Source organism: Panthera onca, chromosome A3 (genome assembly GCF_046562875.1).
Source record: "Panthera onca isolate mPanOnc1 chromosome A3, mPanOnc1 haplotype 2, whole genome shotgun sequence".
Classification (NCBI taxonomy): Eukaryota; Metazoa; Chordata; class Mammalia; order Carnivora; family Felidae; genus Panthera; species Panthera onca.
The window spans coordinates 41238889-41248082 of record NC_138341.1 but is presented as its reverse complement, the minus strand read 5'-3'; the positions used below and the strand labels follow the sequence as shown (position 1 = coordinate 41248082).

Sequence of the window (9194 nt, the reverse complement as noted above, 5' to 3'; positions counted from 1 at the left end):
GTTATTCTACAGAACCCTTTTGTGGCTTGAGAAAAGCATATCCAGAGAGAATGGCAAAACATGCAATCTTCCTAAACAAAGGTTTTTGACCCATTCTAATGGATTCCAAATTTTTCTTGTTGTTTCTTTATCACCATTTAAGACCAAAGAAAAATTTCCTTTGAAGGAAATGGAAGTAATTCAGAGTTAGGGTAAAGATAATGTAAAAGGAGAAAGTCTGAGTCTTTCATAGATGTTCTTCATCTCCTGTCCAGCCTGAAAAATTGTCTCTATCCAGGAAAAAAAAAATGAGGTGCAGAGAAAATTAGGAATGCAAGTGGAAGGTTGATTTTGGTTTTTACAGGCACTGGAGTGGTATCTCAAAAAATTTAGAGGCCATCTAAAAGTACCTCTTCTTATTTATGGTCTCCACCTCCTGAATGAAATATTGTCTGTATTAATCCCGTCTGGAATTACAGGGCCTTTCTATGTTTGATGCCTCCAGAAACTTAGAACACAAACACCAACCAAAGAAAAATATATGGACAAACATAAATTAGACTTTTCTCCCCATTGGGATGCATCCATGCATTATAGCTTATAAATTTAGATTATATCTCTACTGCCATCGTGTGATAGAATGTTTTTTAGTGAAGATGTCCTAAAAAGAGAGTAAAAAACTCAGAACACAAGGAGCTTTCAAGGAAAAAAAAAAAGCTGAATCTTTCTTTTCCCTGCCTACCAAGCAATGCCACACTTTCTGATGCTTGTGATCAAAGCAAAAGTTTGGGAAGGGTTGTGTTTCTTCACACAGAAACAGAACAGGAGAGAGAATGCAGAACACTGAACAGAACATGAAGACAGGACCCAGCTATTTTTCTGTCGCATGAAATAAAAGAATGATTCTGTTTTGTCTCACTTCAGATGTAAAAGCTCTAATGTTAGGATGCTGTCTCTCTGCCCATCCTCCAGGCTGTCCATCATCCAGCCCAGAATGAGTTCACCCCAGAATGGTGCCCTTCTTCCCTCCTGTATTCCCACCAGATTTGGGCATCCCCTTCATGTTCATTTTTCTTTTGCTGCTTTAACTTCTGTCTTATTAGAGATTACTTCCATCACTTTGAGTTACTTGGAAATTTGAGAAGTGTGTCCTACATGCCTTTACAAATCATTCAGTCAATTCTTGACCTGGGTCTGAACACAGACCTCTCTCTTCTTCTGCCTGAATGTGCTGACCCCATGTCTCCCCAGCTCTGGCATCACCGGGAAGTGTGTGAAGCTTATCTCTGGGGCTCTCTCTTTGCCTCTCCCCATGCTCTAATTCTCCATCCTAGCCTTCTACTACCCACAAAATGCACCTGGCTGCCCCTCCTTCTCACCACACCTGGCCGTCCAGCTGGCTTACCCTACACCTGTCTCTCCACTGTCCCCTGCCAAGCCTGCTCTCAGAACCCAGCTTGTGTAAAGATGAGAAACTCATTCACATTAACTTACTAATAGTGAACAATGATGAATACTCTGTTTGTGTCTGCCATGAGATATTTATGTCCAGCAGAGGAAAATGGATTTAAATTAAATAATATATATCCCATTGTACTATGGGATTGTTTCATCTGTCCCTGCAACCTCCCACCTCTACACTTTCTTATCAGATTTTTCATCTATACCTCCTGTGTCAGTGGCAAATGTTACCTCCTAGGAGGCCTTACCCAGAATACAAAGAAATAGAGGCTCGTAATGCTTTTGAGATTCTAAATAAATTCTGAAGAATTATAGCAAAGATTAAAAGCCATAGCTTTTTATTTGCAAATCTTTCAGGGTTTTTTGGTTGGGAGCCTAAGCCCTAAAGAATACAAAGCATGAAATGTGAGCTTCTTCAAATAAAAAAGAAAATCTGAAGTGCCAGGATCCCCGCCAATCAGACTAGATTGGGTGGGAAAGAGTTAAAGTCATAGAGTAAACAAAAGACCAGCAAACTTTCCTGTGGATCTCTCAGTCCTGTGCTGAAATAGGGAAAGGGAGGCAAAGGGAGAGAGGGGCAGAAGTACCAGACATACTGTGGAATTTAAGAACAAAATACCCCAGTGCCTTGTGTCCCAGGGAAGAACAGCTCCCTGCACCAGCACAGTGGAACAGCGAGTGAGGAGAGCCTAGAGTATGATGTGTTTGGCAGTAATGGGACTTAAGACAGATCCCCCCTCACACCTCCAATACATGAACAGATCCTCAGAGAGTCTTGGAAGTAGGCTGCAAGACCTATCAACCCGAGAGACAAAGAGAATGTAAATGTGTGTAACTACAGCCAGATGGCAGAGTGAGCAATTTCAGTGGATATTGGTGGGAATAGAGACCAGTGACCAAGAACTATTAAAGATGATGTATATCTCATCTGAGTCCATTATAACCAAGACCAAGATGACCTTTCCAACCTCTGGAGACCTTATAACCCCCTTCTCTTCCATCCACATCAGCATCCAGAATTTTGAGAAAGAGGGAAGGGAAATCCTGAATTGAGTTTATACCCAAAATGACCTAGAAAACTGGAAATGGTCGAATTTGCCTTAAAAATAGTTAGATTTGATACTCCTAGGCTTTTTGGACTTGGGTGGTCGCGTTTTGTGTGCTATCCGACCGAAAGAGTGCCGGCACTGCTAGGATGAAGCTCGTAAGATTTTTGATGAAATTGAGTCATGAAACTGTAACCATTGAATTAAAGAATGGAACACAGGTCCATGGAACAATCACAGGTGTAGATGTCAGCATGAATACACATCTTAAAGCAGTGAAAATGACTTTGAAGAATAGAGAACCAGTACAACTGGAAACACTGAGTATTCGAGGAAATAACATTCGATATTTTATTCTGCCAGACAGCTTACCTCTGGATACACTACTTGTGGATGTTGAACCGAAGGTGAAATCTAAGAAAAGGGAAGCTGTTGCAGGAAGAGGCCGAGGCCGAGGAAGAGGAAGAGGACGTGGTTGGGGTAGAGGAAGAGGGGGTCCTAGGCGATAATGTCTCTCAAGATTACTATTTCAAAGTGATACGTGATTTGGAATATTTTTTGTACAGGCTTTGTTTATGTCAGTTTTTAATAAACATAAATGTAGGAAAAAAAATAGATTATTTAGGAAGAATGGGGGCTTGAGATAGAAGATAGGCTGCCATATTAAAAAATAAAGGACGTTGCATTTATACTACACATCTGAGCTTGTGGCCAGAACCATCTAGACATTATGACATCTGGCAAAGCATGGAGAATAGGTGGAGAGTCTGGACAGGTATTCAGGTAAAGGACCCTCTTGGTGTCCTTTAGAGCTTATTTAGTGAGCCTACAGTCCCTGAATGCTTGGTTTATCCAGCTTCCACCGCTGTCCTCGATCATTAGATTTACCACACAGAATCATAGCTGTCATCTGACATACTCTTTCATCTGTGCATCCAGGTCAGTACAACAAAACCTCAACTAACTGGAGCACTAGGGACATAAAAGCTCCTTGTAAACTCAAATTTCTGGTTAACTGGGGGTTGTTCAGAATCCTAATATCTATTGTTAATATTTGAGGCTCCCTTAAGTCTTCAGGGTCGTCCCTATAAGCATCATCCATGCCTTTCTACTTCCTTTCCATGACAAGCTTTCTGAGGCTCCTCAGCTTTTCGGCATATAACAAGATTCCACTCCCCTCTGAAAGTGTCTGGTTTGTCCACATCTTTTGAAAGACTCACTTGAAAACAGAGCACAAATTCCCAGCATCAGTTGATGTGAAAATGATTAGATCTGGACAGTCACTAAACACTCTACTTCTATTCATTTCACCCACAATCCTGTGAGATTTTTAGTGACTATACCGTGCTGTTATTTACATCCCCTAAGTCAGGGATTCTTGATATGTGATTAATGGATGGGCTTAAGGGTATATAAACTTTTAGAATATGGTATGCAAAAAAATGTATACATATGCTTGTCTGTGGGTGGGAAGTGTGTGTGTTTTTGTGTGTGTGTCTATTCTTGTGCATGTGTGTGTGTGTGTGTGTGTGTGTGTATTCCATCAGATGCGTAAGGGAGTCCATGACCCAAAAAAGTAAAAACTGTCTATTTTGCATACTGCTGCTAAACTCAGAGATCTCCTCCTATAGAATTCTCAATTTAGGATTTTTCACAAACTGGTAGGTTTGTGCATTGGAGGTTGGGAGACAGTGGGGAAAAAATTAAGGCCAAGACGTTTTCTGGCTCCCAAACCAGGTCATCAGCATTCATGGGGGTTGAAGGAGGCGTTCAGCTGGTTTGTCTTCTCTCCCAAAAGAGAATGTGGAAATGTGTACCATCTACCAGAAAAGCAGGGTTAATTTCACCACCCAGGATAATGTGGATCTTGTGGTTTTCAAATAGAAGGAAAAAATTCTATTTCCAGGCCTCCTTCCTGGAACGTCATCATAGACTGAAGTGCATTGCCCAGAACTGACAGCGACTGACAGACTTGCACACCATGCAGTGATCCTTTGTCCAGCTCCTGTCAAGTATATCTGGCATTGCAACCACCAGAGGTGCACAATGAGGACCAAGTGTTGAGAACTCTTCACCCTACTCCTGTGGAGAGAAGCATTACCATGTAGAAGTGGTACTCAAAAACAGAAGGGAGGGGCACAATTAGTGCTGAAGGCACTTCATCAGACTGACAAGCCAGAACTGGGACAGGAGAGAGGGAGGCAGGGGTAGCAGACAGACATTACATTAAAGCAGAAGAAGGAAGAACAAACCCAGGAGTAAGGGTCTCCTATTTTCTTGACATTAAAGCCACAGCAAAGTCTCACACCTGTGGTCACTACACTCTGCATTTCCAAAGATTTGGGGTGTACCTCCACTGAACTTCCAGGAAAGGACACTAGGAAACTATTTATAAGAATGCTGTCAGATCAATGGGGACTCAGAGACCAAAGATCTGGCCCTTGGACAATAGGAATTATGACTTTTGGAGAAAGAGGAAAGTGATGGCTGTCCAACCCACAAGGAAGAGTCCACTAAAGAGGATGCCCCAGAAAGACAGAGAGAACACTGGAAATAGGAGAGAGCTGAAGTATATAGGACCCAACACAGCTTATTAGTGTGAAGGTAGTTCTGGGTGGTGTCACTGCTGTCAAGCTTCCTTGAGAACTTATTTGAGGTTTATAAGAGAAAGGGTAATAAAGTTACAAGACTTGAGATCTATCATTACTTAGCAGATCACGCCATCTTGGCAAAAATTTGCAGTCCTTTGGGGGATCCTTTCCAACTTGAGGAGCAGTGGGGTGCTAGAGGTATAAACAGTCTTCTGCTGAATGAAGATGCCCACAATGGTAGGAAAGATCACTGGCCTTTCATGGTTCCTTCTTACACAGTCACCAGGCCCTATGAAAGCCTCCCACTTTCCATAGATCATTGCCTCCAAGATCTCTTGTGGCTCTTTTCCTGCTTGTCCTCCTTAGTGTGCTCTAGGTTTTGCTTCCTAGCCAGTTGATAAAACTTTCCACTGGACTTCACACAGTGTCTGAGATGTTGCCTTTAGTGCCCCTTTGCTCTCCATCCTAGAGCTATCACCCACTTCTTCCCCACCACCAGTTCGGGCTGGAGGCCCAGTTCTCGTGGTAACCCAGGAGGGTCATTCAGACAAGATAAGAGGAACAGAGGCAGAAAAACTACCTGCCACCAAGTAATCCACCACTGAGGAGTGAGTGAGCCACCAGAAACCCAAGAAAGACATAAAGAGTCCTGAGAAACAAGTTGTACAGATTATCAGAGTCAAAAACCATTGTCATCAGCAACCACAGCCAAAGACATCTCAAGAGTCAGAAAGGTCTGAGAAAACAAGCACAATATACAAAAGCATAAAGCACCCATTATGTGGGGTGATCCTATCTACCAAATTAGGGTTTCAGTTCCCTGAACATGGACCTGACCTCTAGGATGGGGTTCTACACACTCAATAAGTCTGTTCTGGTATCCAGTACCTGACTAGTTAAACCAATTCAGTCATTTAAATAAGTTAATGCTTGGACTTATATATTCCAAGTAGGTAGAAGCTTGACTGATTGACTTTTCAATTGTGAATCTGATGCCAGACATGTGCACAGAAAAAGGTAGTATTGGAAATATTTAGCAGGGTTCCTATCAGTAAGAACAGTCACAGTAGACAGTACAATATGCGCTGGCTGGTGTACTTTTCTGGTACACCACACTGGCTAAATACATCTTGGGTATGAGACTCTACAGAGAAGGTTCTTTTACTGAATGGTGGGTACGTAGTTACAAATTATCACAAATATTTATAACAGATATATTACACGCCAGTAATTAATAATTTAATATTTTCCTTTTTCCTAATAATTATCATAATATTTACAGTAGGTATGAATTAGTCGATGAGTTGTAACTGAAATGACCATGGATTAGTGAGCTTTAAGTGTCTACTTTTTAATGGACCAATAAGAAAAACCTGTTTGGAATATAAAACTGAAAGTGATTATTTGCAAGGGGTAAGATCTGCGTGCCATGAGGGGAAAAAAATGTTAACTAATTTTAAATGTAGAAACAAGGGGCTTCTGGGTGGCTCAGTCGGTTAAGCATCCAACTTTGGCTCAGGTCATGATCTCATGGCTCGTGGGTTCGAGACCTGCATTGGGCTCTGTACTGACACCTCAGAGCCCAGAGCCCGCTTCCGATTCTGTGTCTCCCTCTCTCTCTGCCCCTCCCCCGCTCACACTCTGTCTCTCTCAAAAATAAACACACATTTAAAAAATAAAAATACATAGAAACTAAATGTAACCAGTTTAATATTCTGAGGGGAGTGGCAAAATTTGAGAGAGGGAGGGAGAAGTCTGCTCTGTTGTTTGCTAAAACACCCCGGTGGGCATTTTGGAGGTGAAAGTAAGGGTCAAAGTTTGTGCCGGAGAGAATGGTTGAGACAGAGGGAAAGCCAGCTAGTCTGAGAGTAATAAAAGTAAAAGAGTAATAAAAGAGTAACATTTGAGCTTTTTGTTACACAACGTGATAGGTAAGAATGGAGACTCTGAGCTCAGTAAGGAGCAAGGTGTTTTGAGAAACTGTCTTTAAGAAGAAAACTCCAACTCATCAACCCAGCAGCAGGCTGGTAGCCCAAGGGAGACATGATCAGGGAGAGATTCCCTTTAATGGTGGCTAGACAATTTGAGGAAATGTTTCTAGATATTTCTGTTCTGTACTATGACCCCTTTTCGTAGCCCCAAGATTTCATTCTGAGATTGTTAACTCCACATTGGGGCTACTAAGGAGAATTACAGGATGGGCAGTGTGCAAGGCATGGGGTGGGGATATGACCTTTCCCACATGTTACCCCCAAACTCTGTCTCTGGGAACACTGTGGGGTAGAAGCTTCTTACTAAGGGAGGACTATAGCCCACAAGGGCCACATTGTCAGTGACTAAGACCTCAGAACTAAGTTGGAGCTGGGGCTGACAGTGGAGAAGCAGGCTATGTGTGGATCAGTCCAGAAACAGACATGAGAGAAGTCCACTTTCCCTAAATAGACTCAAAGATTGAGCAGGGACTGAGGGTAAGTAGGGTCTGCTGTTACGTGGGCTGGAGATCAGGTGGTTAGGGACATGTGGATATATATGTGCATGTGAGAGACAGACACTGAGAGCCTGGGGGCGCCTGTGTGGTAGAAAGTAGCCAAACACCAACTAAAAGCCAAATCTGACAAATGGAGGATTTCAAGTACTTATCAAAAAACATTCTTTCACAGAGAGGCTTTTGCAGAATTCAATCACACTGAAAAATGGAAGCAAAGTAAGCATTGAAAAAAACTTCCTGCATCCACATGATAAGATATCGAGGCTTTCCAGGAAGACTAGAAATCCTAGGCTCATAGAATACCAATGTGGACAGCAGGCCATCAAAACAGCTCACGGAACTGGAGTAGGCCGCCCTCCCCAGCTGTGCACATAAAGGAAAGGTGTGTAACAGCCTTGGACTCAAGAAAAACAGATATGAAAATAAAACACCACTGGAGCATAACATCAAAACTGCCGCTAAAGCTGCCTTAACTCCTCTGTCACCTGCAAGACCTTGTCCTGGAGGTTTGCTGTGTAACTAACAAACAAAACGGGAAATGGAATTGTATGTACAAGAGAGGAAGAGAGAGTCTCCCTGTGTGTGTGTAAACAAGAATAAAATATAGAAGCACAAAAATACATTTAAAATGTTGTTCCTGTTGGTATTGATACAAACTTTCCTCCTTTAGATGCTTTGTGAGTCTAGATGTTGGTTATTGTAGCATGAGAAATATTAGTATACCCATCCCATTTACTCATTCACTAAATGAACATGTATTGAACACCCAGTAGGTGCCCAGCACCCCTCTAGACAGCTTCCCATAGTTGCAATTAGTTCCCAGAACTCTGCAAGATATATAAATCCTTTTTTTCCAGCAAGAAAACCAAAACTTAGTGAGATTAAGTGACTGGCCACTGTTGCAAGTACTAAATGGTTGAGGATTTAAAGCTGTGCCTCCTGATACAGGAGATACCAGCTTGCATGTAAAGGACTTGGAGCTGTAGCCTGTAGGACAACAGCTCCCAACCTTTTCTGCTTAATTCCAAATTCAAGTGAACACCAGAGCCGCCTAAGTACAAAAATTATACATTATATGTGAGAGCTTATTTAAGAAAAGCTTTTTGACTGCCACCTATGTGACATGCATACATTTTAACACCAAGTACTTATTCTCGCGTTGCTCATAACACTGATGGGAGAGAAAAATATAAGCAAAAATAAAGTTGTAGCACAGGGTGATCATTTGAATAACTGAAAATAAGTGCCAGAGACAAAACAGTGACCAAAGTTGATGTAATGACCTCAGCTCAGCTCAGGGGTTAGGAGGGAAAATAAATCGTGTAAGACATTCTCAGAAAAAGTAACAGTTAAGCTTAGTCTTGATGGAAAAATAGGAATTTCCAAACAGAACAAAAGAAAAAGGATTGTCCAGGAAGAAGGAAAGCCTTTGCAAAGGCCCAGGAGGGTGAAACCTCTATGCTGGAGGGCTTGCAGAGCATTGTTAGAGCTGGAATACGGCGTGAGGGTGGGATGGGGAATAAGGCTGGTGAAGCAGCCAGGAGTTATACAACGAGAGATCTTGGGACACATGTAGGAGCCATGCTGGATCAGCTAGAGCTTGTTCTGAGCCATAGCTGAAGGCTGGAA

General features: G+C 42.1%; 1 pseudogene; it reads left to right on the top strand.

Moving 5' to 3' along the window:
* The first annotated feature begins 2562 nt into the window (after nucleotides 1-2562).
* On the top strand, nucleotides 2563-3093 carry LOC132687670 (small nuclear ribonucleoprotein Sm D1 pseudogene; annotated as a pseudogene).
* The last annotated feature ends 6101 nt before the right edge of the window (nucleotides 3094-9194 follow it).